Here is a 17341-nt window from a genome sequence, read left to right on the forward strand (position 1 = left end):
CTACGTAGGTTACCTAAATTAATGAAATATGTGCTAAAAGTGGAAATCGCTGCAATATATTTTTTTTCCTGAATAGTACTCTACATGGTTCGTAGAATCTGAAAATCAACCCTAGGACGCACAGGTCTCTGTCCTAGTAGCTGAAAGCTAGGTTACATTGCACAATACCTTGTACAAACGACCTACTTTACAAATTCTTGCGGGAACATGCAGAAGTTGCACCTCGCTGGAAAGGTCTTGAAAAATTACGTTCAAATCTGTTATCAAACCATATTCATAAGGTAAATTACAACAGTAAAAGGCTTATTTGTGTGTCAGTCACCAGTCGACGTAAGATCGGCTTGCCTGAGTGTTCCTCGGTCAGCTCCTCCAAAGATATTACAGGAAAGTTTGCTGCAATATATTTTCCTTTCGCTGAATATTACTCTACATGGTTTGTAGAATCTGAAAATCAACCCTAGGACGCACATGTCACTGTCCTACTGGCGGAAAATTGGGTCACATTACGCGATACCTTGTACAAATGACCTACTTTACAAATTCTTGCGGGAATATGCAGAAGTTGCACCTCGTTGGAAAAAACCTTGAAAAATTACGTTCAAACATGTTCATCAAATCATACTCTTGACATAAATCAGAACAGTGAAAGGCTTATTTGTGTGTCAGTCACCAGTAAGCATAAGATCAGTTTGCCCTGGTATTCCTCGGTCACTTCCTTCAAAGATAATCACAGGAGAATTTGCATAAGTAACACTGCGGCAGTTACCACATGTAACAGAGCAGGCCAGTTCATGTTTCTTATAGCTCCACTACCTTGAACCACAGTCTGACTGGTGTCTGTATCCGCTTACTTAAAGATGTGTGTCTGGAGCAGGTGTCGGGTCAGCCATGAAAGGCTCAAGATGGTCGCCATTTTCACGCCATCCCTTGTCCTCTGGATTCAGGTTGCAGTCACAGTGCACCCATTGCGGTACTTGAAGATATTACCACATATTGTGATACTTGCTGGCGTCACTGGTTGGTGGCAGAGAGTGGACCTGTACAAAGCTGGATGATTGGACCCACTTTCCGTTGTACAAGATGATGACAATCTCGCCTGCAGACACCACCCCTTCCACTGTTTGGAATACACTCCAGCAGCTTCCTGAAAGATGTTTTCTGCCTTCAGCTCCCTGAGTGTGGGTAAGCTTTTTCCCATCCCAAACAACCTTGAGGTTGTGCATAATTGTCACGTGATAGCATGCACGAACAGTAATGCCTAGCATATATCCTCTCCAAGTGCCTGCTGTTGCTTCTGGATGACCCACATACGTTGTTTCTTTATCTTTGACTTTGAACCTGATCTGAAGATTTGGGCTGACATGGTATCAGAGCAAAATCAGCAGGTCAGTGTCTTTTCCAATGACCACAACAGGATGATCAGCTGTATGTCTGATGGCAGTTTCAACATTTTCAACGATCAGGGCGTCTGCAGCAATTTGGCTGTGAAGTGTTGGGTGTCCATTTGCCACAAACATCTCACAAAACACAACAGTTATGGTCTCAGCTTGTTCACAAGGTTTGCCAGAAATTCTCCATTTTTTATGATAAAGCGATGTTGGTATTGAAGTTGACTGGTTCAAACAACACGCCCTGGCCAACAAAGATGGGCCATGTCTTTTGTGGACAGATCAGTTCCATAGCCATAAGAAACAATGACGGAGGGCTAATTCATGTTCCCAGGAACAGACTTCATGTTTTGTGATCCTGGATACACTAAATTGGTGGCAAACCCTCTATTTTATATCACTTCTGTAAAGTTTTGCTGCTGTTTCGATTCCGAAAAAACTTGCCTCTGAATCTTCTGTCTGTGGGGTGTTAAACTGCAGGTTGAGGATCTTCCAAGAAGCTGTTCTGAGGAATACCACATTGGTATTTTTGCCTCATCTTAATATCAAAATATCTGCCTCAACGTGTTCAGGAAGTTTGTTCTTTTATACGTGCTTTGTAGTGTCTGCATCAACCCTATCCCGGAAAACTCCTGCGTTTTGAAAACAGGATCAACAACGTGGCTTGTTCAGCATTAATTACCTCCAAATGTTGATATATTTTTAGGAAAGTGTGCAACCTGGCCTGTTAAGGATCCTCAAAGGACGGGGACGGTTTGGGCTTTCTGCGTCGGTAAATCAAGCGGAATGTACCTGTGCTCTGAGGTTGGCACAGCAAGCATCATGGTACACTGCATCCCTTGCAAAACGGACCTCCCTACTTGCTGCCTAAATTCTGTCAGATACTGTTTTTGCCCTGTTGTCATCTCGATCTTTGCAGACACCTAGAATAGCTGCCTGAAATCCCTCTTGTGGTTTAGTTTTTACTGGGAAGGATTTATGTATTTTTCTCCGATTATGGACATAGCAGGGATGCCAGAAAACAGACAATGGATCATTGGATCATAGGCAGGCTGATCGTCTGGATGGGCATCTGTACAGGCGTTTTGTTTCGTCTCTGGATATATCCTAATTGTTTTCGCATTTGTAACGACAAGCCAGCCATTTGTACGTAATCTCTGTCCTGCACACTTTAAAATATCACCACACTGTGCGCTGTACTGATGGACAGTCTTAGATCCAGTCTCACCTAATTTGGCTGACTATTACAATGAAATTGTTTGCACATGATGCAATTTGCTGCTCTTTCACCTGTAACACAGAGTATATTGAACATCTTAACACACACACACACACACACACACACACACACACACACACACACACACACACACATTCATACATGCATCCATTAGCCAGAATAATAATCACAGTTTAAAAAGTCCACAAGGAAAAATAATCAGCTTTTATCACATTTCCAAATCCAAGCTGATAAAGAAAACAAACCCAGAACTCCAACAACGAACGTTATAAATGAAACATGGTTAAAGCATTCCTACTAACTTAAGCAATTTCGTCATAATTACTTTATCGAGATATCAAAATATGATTACATAAAATTAATTTATTACATGGCAAGCTGTGTCATATTTCGTTTGTGTTTAAGAATGAAAGCATTCAAGAAAGCACGTTACTCTTATCTACTATCAAGTTTTCTTCTTCGGTGAGATCCGCCGATTCCGCAGGATTTTGAATTTCTTGGTCGGCCATAGTTTTTCAGGGTCGGTTACCAGTTTGTGTACGCCGGTCGGTATATCGCGGCAAGTGCAATGCCAAGATAACTGATAAGAACGACGGTCAGTATTTTAGCAAATTACAGCGTTCAAAAACTTAATTTGTTAATTATGACCACATGCCAAACTTTTGTGCTTCCTAGGGTATTTTTCTTGTTATAGATGACTTTATTCTAACCTATCAGAAGAAAAAGAATTATATTGCAGCGATCTCCATTAAAAATTAGTTTCGGTAGACTAGTAATACTGTTTGTCACCACAAGCAACTTTTCGTTCCAGGATTAAAGCATTGATTTGTGTAAATCAGCACAGAGCAATCAACCTGTTCATGAAGAAGAGTGAAATGACAAAGTCAATGTGAACGCGAAGGACACAACTCCAGCGAAAAGCCAGCACACACTGGTGCCCGCACCCACTGTCGTGTCTGTAGCAGCTGTGCAGCCTCAACTTGAAAGCAGAAGTGGACTATCGATGTTAACTCACTCAGTACGGCCAGTCCTCTCTTCTCTACACAGACTCCTCGGATGTCCAGTGGGTGTCTCAATGACCCAACCTTTAGCTTCCGTCGTCAGAATTGTGGTATTCTTTGTCAACATTCACGTCTTCAGTATAAGAGCCTTCCGCTTGCAATATTTTGATGGTGTTAATTGGGGTGAAACGCTGTTAACGTCGTCTCTTTCGCCGTTCGTATGGAGAGAGTTAAAGCATTGTTGAAGTGTTTGTTTTCTCCCCCTCAACCCCATCCTGCCCCACCTCTCTCTCTCGCGCTTGCCCTCTCTCTTCTGTCTCTGTGAATGTGCGTGTTCATGTGTGATTTGCATGCAGTGCGTGTGTGTATGTGTTTATGTGCGTGCGCGCGCAAGTGTGCGTTTCTAAATGTGTGCACGTGTGCGCGCGCGTATATGTGTGCATGTGTGTGTGCGTGTGTACATGTGGTTTATGTGTGTGGTTTGTTGTGTGTGTGTGTGTGTGTGTGTGTGTGTGTTGTGTGTGTGCGAGTGCGCATGTGTATGTGTATGTGTGTGTCTGCGTGCACGTTTACAGTATCATCTGTGTGTTCGTATGCAGGCCAACGTCTGTCATTTCCATCTCTTCAAAATCCTCTGCTGTCCCACGTCAATAATGCACCGCCTGGGACAATCAAAACTCAGCAAACCCTGAAGTGGAGTTCAATCCGTCCCGATCACCAGACAACGTAATTCTGTGGCCTGCAGGCCTCTTGGGTGTGGACCGAGGTTCTATTATTTAGTTGTTAAGGCGGTATTGAGGCAATGTTTGCACCAGAAAGGCGTACTTGACTCAACACAATAAGGTTTTGAACCGTGGTTTTTTTAAATTCATGATTCGAAGCACGACAACCCGTGTGTTGTGTCGGGTGGAGGCGTTGTTCTCACCGTAAGTGCGTTGGGAATGATGATGCTGGTCAGGCATCTGCCTAGCAGATGTGGTGTAGCGTATATGGGTTTCGTCCGAATGCAGTGACGCTTCCTTGAGAAACTGAAACTGTTGTTTTCACCATCAATATCAAACGCTGACTGTCTTCGTTTCGAACTTGAAAAGAAGTCACATAAAAAAAGAACGTATTTGGGTAGTTTGTTATCAGTATGATTTATAGCAAATAATGACTTTCTATTAAAAAAGCAACTAGCTGTCCGAATAATTATATATATATATACACACACACACACACACATCTGTATACATACATATACATAATCATAATAAATATGTACATATCACACACATATACTGTGCAACGACCTACACACACACGCGCGCGCGCGCGCGTTCAGATATTTGTGCTACTAAATCAAAAGACAAAAGGAATTGCGAAAATTCCTTTTTTTTTCACCAGTCCCTGAATGGGAGCAGTGTAAAGCTACCTTTGACATAAATTATACAGATTTATCCAAGAACCAGGAAGATAAAAAATTTAAAAAAAAGGTCATTCTTGTAACACCTTTGATGCATAAGCAGTGGTATGAATCCATGACTCGTGTGTAAACCACACACACACACACACACACACACACACACACACACACACACATATATATGTATATATATATATATATATATATATGTGTGTGTGTGTGTGTGTGTGTGTGTGTGTGTGTGTGTGTGTGTGTGTGTGTGTGTGTGTGTGTGTTCCATGCTCACTCTCATACCAATAGCAGGGCCACATGGAGTGGTTTCTTTTGAGTTTACTATAACCTTAGAACAAGCGGAACTAAACAGCACATTGCAGCACTGACTCTAAGAGATCAGAGCAACACACATCTCCTACAAAACTATAATTAGTTCTTTCCAAGCCCTAAGCATGGCTGAGCAGTACACAACCCCAGATTAAGCACACCCTATATTAAGCAGCACATACTATGCAGCATTTCCTAACTAGAACTTCATCCTACTTAGCAGCACACCTGGCACATACACATAAAACCAAAATCCAGGTCGGAAACAAGCTCAAAACATCCTGGACATCACTGACATGAAAGGCCTATATGCCCTCAGCTCCTTCCATTCACCTTTCACATGTCCAACAATGTGCACTCCTCTCACACATAGATCTCTGGGAGGTAAAACAAGCTCCGTTTAGCTTAACTGCCACCAATCGTGACACATATTGTGCAAACATATGACTGACCTATACATCTCTAAGTGCTTAACTCCTGTAAATACAATAGGACTGACTGATACAACTGAGTATTTCAACTCATGTTACCCATTTTACCCATCATAAATAAAAATTGTGTTACAATGACCAAATAAATGTAAACTTTGTCTCCACAAAGTGTTCCACTGACATGAGTTCATGTATGGAAATCATCACAACAACATAGGACTGAGTCGTGGTGCTCTTATTGTTTACCGAATTATTAACCACATTACAATGTGTTTTACTACTTTGAACAAAGTATACTACTGACACGTAACTCTTGCACATGAAATCACAACTACCAACAAGTTTACCCCCATGTGCACACACACACACATGAAAAATCCTCAACACTGACAGCCCAATTCACATTTAACTGACACCACCTGATAAAATTATACAAAACGGGTAGGTAATATATATATATATATATATATATATATATATATATAAAACTTCAGTAACTTACCCATTAACTCAATATAGCTAATACACATATCATCATGGCTTCTCATCTCTGTTGTTACATTGCTTCCCAACTCTATGCTAACTACTGACATACCACTGCACTATCATTTGTGTGTGCCATGCAAGACACCATTCAAACCAAACAGTGATGGTGTGTGAATGACACATTCACTGCCCCATTCTGATTCGCTCAGTTCAATCCACTTGCGTATTCACACTGACAGTGCTAACACGTTACGTCACAAGGACAGATGGGGGGGGATGCAAGGTGTTGGAGGGGGGGCGGCGGGGGGGGGGGGGGGGGGGGGGCGGGGGGGGGGGGGGGAAGGAGGAAGATACAAACCTGGCCATGACGGCCGGTCAAAGATCACAATAGCCTCAGTTTCCGACATGCCAACACCTCGTCACATGGGGATTACCGCATCAACATAACCGTGTGTACGGCAAGTGCCTCTTCTTCTTCTTCTTCTCTTCTTCTTCTGCGTTCGTGGGCTGCAACTCCCACGTTCACTCGTATATACGCGAGTGGGCTTTTACGTGTATGACCGTTTTTAACCCGCCATGTAGGCAGCCATACTCCGCTTTCGGGGTGTGTGCATGCTGGGTATGTTCTTGTTTCCATAACCCACCGAACTCTGACAGGCAATGCCTCAACAGCTGGGCATGGTGATGGCAAACTCACTGACCGTGGCATGGTGTGGAGTGATGGCCTAGAGGTAACGCGTCCACCTAGAAAGCGAGAGAGAATCTGAGCGCGCTGGTTCGAATCACGGCTCAGCCGCCGATATTTTCTCCCCCTCCACTAGACCTTGAGTGGTGTTCTGGACGCTAGTCATTCGGATGAGACGATAAACCGAGGTCCCGTGTGCAGCATGCACTTAGCGCACGTAAAAGAACCCACGGCAACAAAAAGGTTGTTCCTGGCAAAATTATGTAGAAAAATCCACTTCGATAGGAAAAACAAATAAAACTGCACACAGGAAAAAATACAAAAAAAAAGAAGAAAAAAGGTGGCGCTGTAGTGTAGCGACGCGCTCTCCCTATGGAGAGCAGCCCGAATTTCACACAGAGAAATCTGTTGTGATAAAAAGAAATACAAATACAAATACAAACGGTGACCGCACAACCTTGAAAGATGAACTTGGGAAGGAGTGGGGGAGGGGGACGGGAGAGCGCGGCCGAGCCAACCACGGAGGAGGAGTGTGTGTGTGGAGGGGGGTGGGGGGTGAGGGGTGAGAAGGTGGATGGGGAGTAAGGGGAGAGCAGAGTATCAGCCTGACTTCAAAGAATGAGCTACAGAAGGCGGGGAATGGTGGAGAGGGATGGGGTGGAGGGATGTGGGGGGTCGGAGTGGGGAGGGGGGGGGGGAGAGGGGGAGGGATGGGTGAGGGAAGGGGAATAGGGTGGGGGTGGTGCACTTGACACTGCCTGCACACTATAACACTTTTACCTATCTATATATATATGATTAAAAAACCCACCAGAACAGGCACACAAAACAAACTTACCAACAGAAATCTCATACATCTCAGGATAAAAAAACAAACCGATACAACACAGTAAACGTGCCCGCCCACCTGTAAGTCCAGAACACAAAATCAAGTTGAATGGACTAACAAAGCAGAAATAGAAAGCTAAATCTGATAATTGAGAGGGATCATTGGATTTCTCAACGGGCAGTGAATAGAGTGGGATTGGGATGGAACCAGAAAGGATGGAATGGAAATTTAGATGAGTCAAGATGACTTGGAAGTTAAAAAGTGGAAACGCCTGGGATGCAACAGGACAGGGAAGTGAGAGTGGGTAACGCAATCAGCATTAGAATGGGTTGAAGTGAGGGGAAGGGCAGGTTAACTCACTCCATACAAACGGCGAAAGAGACGACGTACAGCGTTTCACCCCAATTACCACCATCAAATATTGCAAGTGGAAGGCTCTTATACTGACGAGGTGTTTGTTGACAAAGATACCACAATTCTGACGACGGAAGCTAAAGGTTGGGTCATTCAGACACCCACTGGACATCCGAGGGGTCTGTGCAGAGGAGAAGAGAGGACTGGCCGTACTGAGTGAGTTTATGTCAGGGAAAAATAGGAATGGTTATTGGTTGCTGGGTTGGAAGAAGGGTGTTGGGGTGAGGTGGGGTGGGGAATTTGAAGAGGATGAAAGTGGGAATATGCAACGGGTGCATCCATTCCATTTCCTGTCCGTATGACGGGCGGGCAGTCAATGGTGTGATGGTAAGGAAAGGAATCTGTGGGGGGGACAGAAATCTGAATAGAAATAGAATTAATGCACAAAAAGATTGGTGGAGTTGGAACACATAGATGTAGATGTGGAAGAACTGATCGATGGGGTTGAGTGGTACTGCACTTGGAATGAAATTCAAGGTGTAGAAATGGTTTGATATGATGCAATGAAAAAGGTGGGGGGGTGGAAGAATGAATGATGAAAAGGGAGTGAATGAAAACGGAGGTGTTTAGCTGGTGGTAGATAGAGCTGGCTGGAACAGAATTGTGGTAGATTACAGCAATCGTTCGCAACCGTGAAATACAAGGAACAAAGAGACAGGGGTGACAGTTTTGTAAAAGGCGTATAAACAGTAAGAATGACTGGATGGACTGTGATATATATCAACTGCTGGTCCCACACAGAATTTGTTTGGAGGTGGAAACTGGACAATTTAAAATCGTTAGATATGTATGTAGGAAGTGGTGCGCCCACCCCACTTCTCATACCAACACATGGGGAAAAAAAAGTAAAGCAGGAGAATTAAAACAGCAGAACATGTGGAACCAGCAGTACATAAATTGGAATGTAGTGGGGAACTGAGGTTGAGTGAAGATAAGGAGGGAAATCTGGACGGAATTATAAATACAAATCTAAAGGGAGTGGTTGTAAAACCAAAATGGAACAAATGGAAGAGGGGAGAATTTAGAAACAGAACTGAATCTGCTTTAACATTTTCACAACGGGATAATTTGAAATAGGAATATGTGGGTATAAGATGTGGTGCGCAAACTCCACTTCCTATACCCACTTGTGGGAGAAAAACGGCAAGGAAGTAGAGGAACTTACAAAAATAGAGCACAAGACAGGTGGTAGTTTTATGAAAGACAATAAGAATGACTGGATGGAAAGTGATATTCATCAACTGCTGACCCCCACAAAACACCTGAATAAGGCAGAAACTGGACAGTTTCAAATTTTTATTGGTGTGTATCGGAAGTGGTGCGCCCGGCCCCTTCTCATATCCACCAGCGGGGGAATAAATTGGGAAGCGGGAAAATCTACGGAAAGTATCAACGGAACAAGTGGGCCAGCAGTTCATGAACTGGAAAGTGGCCGAGAACAGAGTGAACATAACGAAAATATGAACAGAAACAAACGCAAGAAACAAAACTGAAGATGGAACGCAGATGTAGGTGTGGGAAGAGTAGGATGGGTGGAGATGAGCGGCATGGTACTTGGGATGAAATAGTGCGTCAGATGGGAAACGGGGAGAAAAAGAATTCAGTGAAGGGACAAAGAAAGCGATGAGTACATACATATTGAAACCTGAGGTGGTGTTGAGTTGACAGAACACGGTTGGCTGGAACAGAATGGCAGATGACAATCATCGAAGAACTGGGAAATAAAGAGCAAGCGACATGGATGATAGTTCAGTCAAATGGAAAGGGTAGGGTGTTTGTTTTTTTTCGTTTTTTGTTGTTTTTTTGTTGTTTTTATTTTAGTATTGGAGTCAACTGAGTGTGACTGGAAGAGTGGGTGAGAATTAACTTGAAGTGTATTACTGGAACTGAGGGGTAGAATGGGAAAGGCAGTGCTGGGAACAAAGAATTGTTTTGACCGAAACATACAAGGTAGTAATTTTATATATGAAAGGGAACAAAATTGAGCTCTGGTCAGGCGAAGCGGTGAGGCGATTTAATAAAACGTAAAGGGTTTGGTTTCAAAACCAAATGAAACGGAAGAGACGATGGGATATAGATTCGAAGAACAATTTGCTTACATATGGCAACAATAACGGGAGAATTTGTCATGGGAACATGCGGGTATAAGAAGTGGTGCGTCCATTCCTCTCCCTTTACCCACCTGTGGGAGACAGGGGAAGTGGGAGACAAAGAATCAAGGGAACATGTCAATAGATGAATTGGAATTCCATCATGGATGGGAATCAATAGAGTGAAAACGGAGGGGAATACAAGTAGAAGAAACACATGGGTGGAGCTGGAACAGACCATGTACATATGGAAAGCCTAAGGAGGTTGAATGTGAACTGGATGGCAGTTGGAATGAAGGAAATTTCGAATGGAACAGGAAGAATGTGAGTGGGAAATAATTCTGAACTCAGGAAGGCATTTCTTTGAATTCTGGCTATTTCCTTTCCATGTTCTTGTATTCTACCGCAGTTCAAGAGTACGCCTAAAATTTGGCAGACATGTGAAGGATATAAACAGTTTGTTCGAGTTGAATTTTTATCTCGACAGAAACCAGCTGAGTGTCACCAGCAAACAGCAAATGTTTATGTTCTATTTCGCTTTTGGAGCTCATCAGTTTCCCTTCCTCAACACTGTCTCCTCCCCTGTCAGTGTCTCTATGAGTCTCTCTATGTCTGTCTCCACTGTCAGTCTCTCACTATACCTGTCTGTTCAGTTAGCCTCCCCTACTTTCTTTACTCTTCCCCTTGTCTCTTCTTTCTTCTACTTTCCACCACGCCCTGTCCCCATAGCCCCTGTTATCTATTCATAGCCTTATTGTATTGTACATAGATACCCATACTAATGTTTGTACATAAGTATGTAATTTTGATGTTGCTGTTGTGAATTTGACTCTCACATTCTCTCTCTCTCTCTCTCTCTCTCTCTCTCTTCATCATTATTATTCTTGCGCAGAGGGCCGGATGTAAACACGCACTTTGTGCTTACTGCTCTTCCCTCTTAAAGTAAAAATTCGTTCCTTCGTTCGAGCTAAACAAAATGCACATACACACATAGATAATTGATATGTATTTCAGTAAAAAAGAAGAAGAAAAAAACAGAAAAAGAATAATGGGGGAGGCTAATAGATCTTGTCTTTATCCCCTTTACTACCTTGTTCCCTGTACGCTCTCTTTGTCCATGTGCCAATTAACACAACTTGTTAATTAATATCTTTATTGGATATTTTTTATCCAACCGATAAACAATTCGCCGTTTTCTCCATACTACTAACAGATGATACAGACTTCTACCCTCTAAACAACAGCATCAGTGTAGGTTCCTTCTGACAAACGGCGTAACCGTTGTAAATGTGGCATGAAAGGTCGTGCAGTCCGGGAAACCCCGCCTTTGTTCCTACGCAGGACTCTGCACGTCCTCCGTTTGGTTGACCACGGTCCCACAGGGGGCTTCCAGCAGCCAAGGCCGTGCCGTCATACCACACAAACATATGTGGGTATGTGAGACTTTCCGCACCCAGATGTATCCACTGCTTTTCGCCAGCTGCACACACACACACACACACACACACACACACACATACACACACGCACGCATACATACACGCACGCACGTACACACACACACACACACACACACACACACACACACACACACACACACACACACACACACACACACACACACTGGTATGCAAGCACGCAACGGGCATTTGTTGTTGTTGTTGTTCAGACAGGCCCTCCCCCATCGCATCTTCCCAACCCCTCCTTCTTTGACTCACTCATGTAAACAAAGTGAGTCTTCGTTATGACCCAGTGTTCCATGGTCTCTCTGTGTGTCTGTATGCGCGTGTGTCTGTCTGTATGTAGTAAACTTTAACATTGCCATTTTCACTGCAAGTGCTTTGTCTGCCAATACCAAATTTGGCTTAAACATAGTAGGAAAACAATCTTTACAGTCATGCCAATAATGAATTGTACGTCCCCTGAATGAAGCCGTATTTACGGATCATTAACGGTTTATTTTGTTGAGGCTCATTCTGGACTCAGAAAAAAACCCATATTACCACTTCCCAGTTACCAAGGACATCCTTGGTAAGAAGACGGCATGATCTTGTTTTTCTTGTTCGGAATTAATTAATACAGAACACATTTTAAAGATTTTTTGGGTGGGTGGGTGGGGGGTTCATTATTTCTTATTTTTTATATATCTGTTTTTCTAAGTGTGTATCATAAGTGAATCTTGAAGGCCTTGCAGATATGGTGTAGCATAGATGGGTCTGACCACAAGCTGTCAAGCCTTCTTGAAACTGAATTACCGGGCATTTGTTAACACTGACAAGAAAGGTTTTGCCTTTTTTTTTCTTTTTTCTTTTTTTCTTTTTGGTCTTAAGCATATTTGCATAACTGTTGGAAAATAATTGCTTTTTTTTTCCCATGAACATTTTTAGCTGTTTGGTGGTATGTTGTTCTTTTTTTGTTTGTTTTATCTTACCGTTTTATAACAGCCCCTTGGAACAAAATCAACCGGGACAAGATTAACTGCAAATGATCTGCCATGACAGTCACACGCAACACAGCCAAAGTTCGAACCGTTTTCTGTGGAGAAGTCCCGAACACAGTACAGCTCTTCCAGCGTCTTGACCACAGGCAGGTGACCGTTGTCCAGCTGAGCGCAGAGCTGTTTGGCCTGGTCATGCAGCATCAGTGTGGGGACAAGCCTCAAACAGCGGCCACACCTCAGGGTGTAACCGTTGTCAGGACCTGCAGACATCATTCTATTTAATGACACCGAGGATCACACTTGGCTTCAATTTATTAATACAATCTTTACTAGGCCTGAATCCTTTCTGGAATAATCAATCAATGCTGAGGGTAAACAGATAGAAATGGTTATGTAATACAGAGTAAACTGGAAGAAAAATGCAGTCAGCATTGGAACTAAGAGAAAACAGAAGCAAAACCAAGACTAAAATTTTGGTATGAAAAAACAGATTGTCAACTTAATAGAAGTAAATGGTTAAATAATGAACATGATTGTAAACATTAAAGTTTTATTTGGTTATATAATGAACATGGTTGTAAGCATTTGTGCTTGACTCAGCAATGAATTATGAACTGAAGTGTGTGTGTGTTTGTGTCTTTGTGTGTGTGTGTGTGTGTGTGTGTGTGTGTGTGTGTGTGTGTGTAGAATAGAATAGAACATAATAGAATAGAATAGAATACTTTTATTGTCATAAAACCGTAAAGTTTATAAGACATAATGAAACATTAACATGAGCATATTAAGAAGAGAAACATTCGTGAATAAATTTCGCCAGCCTTGGCTGTAATTCTGTTAGAAGGATCAATTCACTAGGCTTTGCATTTGGACGACATATATCGATCTGTGTCTGTAAGTATTGTACTTTACACAATTATCTAAAAGGTGAATATCATCTTCTAAACTGTTACAAGTATCACACAGTCTTTGTTCTTTCGGTGTATCTTTATATCTTACCTGTTCGATTTGTAAGTCATGGGCGCTGATTCGTAACATGGTCAGTGCTTTCCTGTGTTGTGTATTTGCTGTATTGTTTAAATACGGTTCAATTATATAATTTGTCACAGCACTCTTGTAAAATTCTAATTCTAATTTGGCGCGGTGGTCTGCGTCCGTTTGGCGCGGTGGTCTGCGTACGTTTATAATAATGAATAATAATAGTAATTATATAGCGCTGAATCTTGTGCAGAGACAAATATATGCGCTTTCACACCAATCATGAACTGTTATGTTTTTATTATTCATTATTATAAACGTACACAGACCACCGCGCCAAACGTACACAGACCACCACGCCAAACATACACAGACCACCACGCCAAACACCCACAGACCACCACACCAAACATACACAGACCACCACACCAAACGCACACACTACACAGACCACCACGCCAACAACGCACACCAGACCACACCACGCCAAACAACACAGACCACCACACCAAACGCACACAGACCACCACGCCAAACATACACAGACCACCACGCCAAACATACACAGACCACCACGCCAAACATACACAGACCACCACGCCAAACGCACACAGACCACCACACCAAACATACACAGACCACCACGCCAAACATACACAGACCACCACACCAAACGCACACAGACGTACACAGACCACCACGCCAAACGCACACAGACCACCCGCCAAACATACACAGACACCACACCAAACCCCACACATACACCAGACCACCACGCCAAACGCACACAGACCACCACGCCAAACGCACACAGACGTACACAGACCACCACGCCAAACGTACACAGACCACCACGCCAAACATACACAGACCACCACGCCAAACGTACACAGACCACCACGCCAAACATACACAGACCACCACGCCAAACATACACAGACCACCACGCCAAACATACACAGACCACCACACCAAACGCACACAGACGTACACAGACCACCACGCCAAACGCACACAGACCACCACGCCAAACGTACACAGACCACCACGCCAAACGTACACAGACCACAGACAACCACGCCAAACCGTACACAGGTCAGCATAGCTGCGAGCCCCCAACGAAGCCTGCAGACTGTCAGTGGGATCGGGCAGCTGTCCGAAAAGCGAGCAACCCCCCAGTGAATTATTCCCCCCAGGGTGAAACGTGAACATGGCACATCCTTCAGCATCCACGCAGTGCCGGCCACAGTCTATCTCAGAATGTTCAGAGGCCTCCGCCATTGCATCTTGGCTTACAATCATGTCGTTCAAAGCCGGAAGCACGTGGAATGATTTTGGTGCATAGATTTTGGGGCACAGAGCCGACAGACATGCTGCAAGAACGCCAACGAGGAGAAAGATCACCTGGGCTTGCATCTTTGAAAAATTCTTAACTGATGCACATGCTAACAAGAGAGAGAGAGAGAGAGAGAGAGAGAGAGAGAGAGAGAGAGAGAGAGAGAGACCCTAATCCGACTTTGTGAACAACGCTCCAACAAGGATATTAAATATCCTTCGTCTGATAGTTTGGTATGGAACGCTCCAGGCAAAAAAGAATTCCTTGATACTTTGGTGCAAATCGCTTCAGTTTTTTGCAGCAGAAGCTGTCACTTCAACAGGAGGTCATTTGTCTCCGAGTATTCTTGTACATTATTTTCACTTCACAACTACCCTCTCGTGGAGATCCTTCTACGTAATACTGTTTTGTCACCACAAGCAACTTTTCTTTCCAGGATTAAAACATTGATTTGTGTAAATCAGCACAGAGCTATCAACCTGTTCATGAAGAAGAATGAAATGACAAAGTTAACTCTTTCCATACGAACGACGAAAGAGACGACGTTAACAGCGTTTCACCCCAATTACCACCATCAAAATATTGCAAGAGGAAGGCTGTTATACTGAAGACGTGAATGTTGACAAAGAATACCACAATTCTGACGACGGAAGCTAAAGGTTGGGTCATTCAGACACCCACTGGACATCCGAGGGGTCTGTGTAGAGGAGAAGAGAGGACTGGCCGTACTGAGTAAGTTAAAGTGAACGCGAAGGTAGCACACACTGGTGCCCGCACCCACTGTCGTGCGTGTCTGAAGCAGCTGTGCAGTTTGTTGGTAATTAAGTTGAAAGTGGAGATTGCTATGGCATATGTTGAAGTGCGTGTTTTCCCCCGCCTTCGAGCACCCCCTTTCTCTCTTTCTCCCTCTTTCTGTGTGTGTGTGTGTGTGTGTGTGTGCACCATGTAGTGTGTGTGAGTATGTGTGTGTATGCTTGTGTTTTTTTTGGTTTGTTTGTGTGTGTGTTTTGTGTGTGTGTATATATATATATATATATATATGTGTGTGTGTGTGTGTGTGTGTGTGTGTTTTGTTTGTGTGTGTGTGCTTGTCTCTGTGTATGTATGTATGTCTGCCATTTCCATCATCTCTTCATCTTAACATCCTCTGCTGTCCCACATTAATAATGCATCGTCTGGGACCTTCAAATCAAAGACAGAATCTGTGTAGCGGACCTCCTTTGCCAGGACAGACAATCAATCTGTTCCCAGTCACCAGACATTACACTCTGTGATCTGCGGGCCTCTTTGTTTTCGACCAAGGTTCTATTATTCAAACGAACTTCTGTTTTGTATTAAGATATAGTTTGCATGCTAGATTCTTTAAGTCATGGTTCGATGCCTGACAGCGCGTGTATTGTGTCGTGTGGAGGCGTTGTTTTTACAGTAAGTGCATTGGGAATGATGATGCTGGGCAGGCATCTGCCTAGCAGATGTGGTGCAGCGTGTATGGTTTTGTCCGAACGCAGTGACGCCTCCTTGAGAAAATGGAAACTGCAGTTTTCACCATCAATATCAAAAGTTCACAATCTACGTTTTGAACTTAAAGAAATTTATATAAAAAAAACAACAACAAAAAAACAGTCACGTCAATTAAGAATAACATATCTGGGTATTGGTTATTAGTACGGTTTATAGTAAATATCGAATTATTCAATAGAACTTACTTTACAACAACAATGATGATAATAATACGAATAATAAGAATAATAATAAGAAATTAATAGATAACAGCCTGAACACAACTTAATGTGTGAAAATCAATTATAGGGCTCGAGTGAAATTTCTTATCAACCTTTTAAGCTGTTTTAAAGTAGGTATAAATCGTTTGGTGATAGGTGTGTTTTTTGTTTTCTTTTTGTTTTAATGATAGTCACATCAGAAACCGACCTTGGTATAATCAATATCTTTCATATGATGGTATGTTAAGACAGAGTGTTCTGGCCACAAATAGGTATACTTTTTTTCTATTGCTATTTAATTTAGTTCTTCGGGAATTCACTCTCAGTCTGCTCGTCAGATTTGTAATCAACTCGTTTTTACAATGTCTGTCTCTGGAACAGCACTTAAAAAAAAAAAACACCAAGAAGGTCTCAAAGCGTGCAAACTAATCCATATACGGTAAACAACATCTGTTGTATATAAAAAAAATAATGAAATTAAAAGTCTTTAAACCGATGATAATAATAATAATAAAAGAATGTTTTAAAAGCAGATGCCTAATCTTCGTACACACCCAATGCTAATTAGGCCTTGACAGT

The sequence above is a fragment of the Babylonia areolata genome, chromosome 7 (assembly GCF_041734735.1).
Source record: "Babylonia areolata isolate BAREFJ2019XMU chromosome 7, ASM4173473v1, whole genome shotgun sequence".
Lineage (NCBI taxonomy): Eukaryota > Metazoa > Mollusca > Gastropoda > Neogastropoda > Buccinidae > Babylonia > Babylonia areolata.